Consider the following 1,716-nt stretch of genomic DNA (forward strand, 5'->3'; position numbering starts at 1 on the left):
ATGAAATGAGTCTACAATACTTCTGCAGCAAAATTGCTATAGTCATTAAGTGTAGTTTCCCTGTTAAATTATTTTTTCTCAAGTCCAAATTGAGATATTTTTTCTTTTTTTAAACATTATTTTTTAATTAAAATTTATTTTTATTTATTTAGTTACTTGGTTGCACCAGGTCTTAGTTGTGGCATGTGGTATCTTTAATTGCTGCATGGGATCTCTTAGTTACAACATGTGGGATCTTTTTCCCTGACCAGGGATTAAACCTGGGCTCCCTGCATTGAGAGAGCAGAATCTTAGCCACTGGACCACCAGGGAAGTTCCCAAATTGAGATATTTTAAAGCAGATATAATTATTGCTGTACAATGGATGTTAAACAAAATATTTCACCTTTTCTGAAATCAGGCACAAGTAACAGCAATTTCAGTAGTTAGCTATCCGACAAGTTGTGGATTGTCTCCTAATTTAGGAAGACAAAATCTTGTCTTGTTGTCTTTAGGGAGACAACTTCATGTTATTTAAACTGGAGCATACACAGTATGTCTGTAAAAGTAGTCAGCAGTGAATAATTAAAGGAAAACGCTGAGCTGAGATGAGAGAATGAAGTACGTAGACTAAGGATCTAGCAAAACTCTTTGCATGGGATAATCTTGTGGGCCTAAATAGAATCAAGGAAGGTTAGGTTAGATCAAAAGAAAGGTTTGAGGGAGGGAAGGAAGGAAGGAGGGAGAGAAGGTGAGAGAGAGAGAGGGATCCAGAGAGAGAGTGAGAACATGAGCAAGACAGAAAGACAAAGAGAGAGAGAGGGTTTGAGCAAAAGTGGGAGGAATGAAGAAAGGAAGGAGTAGTTACCTGGAGTTTGCAGGGTAAACACATTAGTTTTGGGGAATATCTTTATGAACAAGGCACATAAGTTTATGAAAATAGGCTTTCTTTTTTTTTGGTGATGGCAAGGAAGAAAGTCTTAGAATTCTGAGAATGAAAGAGACAAAGTCTTGATTAGAGATTCTTAAATCCCACAAAGTAATTCTTGACTGACAGTTGGCAGGCATACATCTGATGGTTCCAACAAAAGTAGTGATCAGTGATTAGCAAGGAGTATTACTCTTGCTCGGCTTTGTGTGACTTTGGATCCATTAAGAGGGAAAGGAAGAACCGAAAGTATTGGATTCCAGCTCCCAGGCTCTTTCTGGAAGCGCCAAATCCTTCAGAGTCTGCAAGGATTCCTATCCTGTAGCTACTTGCAGGGGATGGATGGATCTACTAAAGCGAAGTTGCCAAGTCAGAATAGCAGAGTGCAGCCTGGGCCCAGCTGTTGAGTCCATGAAGGTCTCAGACAAAATGAGAATTCGTACGGGTTGGTAGGAGCAGAGAGTCAAATGGGAGGGCAGCGTAAGACTCCATGCTAGAAAGTGGATGCGGAAGGAGGGACATGGCAGCCATGACTATTTGCCAAATTCTCTGATGGCAGCACCTTTGGGGCAAGCCATTCTGAGTTACTGGTAACATAAAGTGGTCAAGTCAAGTGACTGGAAGCCCCTGTGCTTTTCAAAACTCATTTAAGCCTTGCAATCTAGCATCTTTGCCAAACTCCTGAGTCTGTTTACAAATAATACTGGACTGATCCCAATTACCTCATCAGTTCTTTTCTTTTTCGCAAGATTATTTCCTGATGTAGAAACTGGTCTCTCCCTCCCCTACTCCAGTTCCTAAAAACAGAG

At 40.4% G+C, this 1,716-nt stretch overlaps 1 non-coding gene across 1 annotated transcript; it reads right to left on the minus strand.

The window, feature by feature from the left end:
* Window positions 1–239: 239 nt before the first annotated feature.
* On the minus strand, window positions 240–312 carry TRNAE-CUC. The gene has a single exon. It is a non-coding gene; the product is annotated as a tRNA-Glu (tRNA).
* Between the last annotated feature and the right edge of the window lie 1,404 nt (window positions 313–1,716).

Source organism: Cervus canadensis, chromosome 7, assembly GCF_019320065.1.
Source record: "Cervus canadensis isolate Bull #8, Minnesota chromosome 7, ASM1932006v1, whole genome shotgun sequence".
In the NCBI taxonomy this organism is placed as follows: Eukaryota; Metazoa; Chordata; class Mammalia; order Artiodactyla; family Cervidae; genus Cervus; species Cervus canadensis.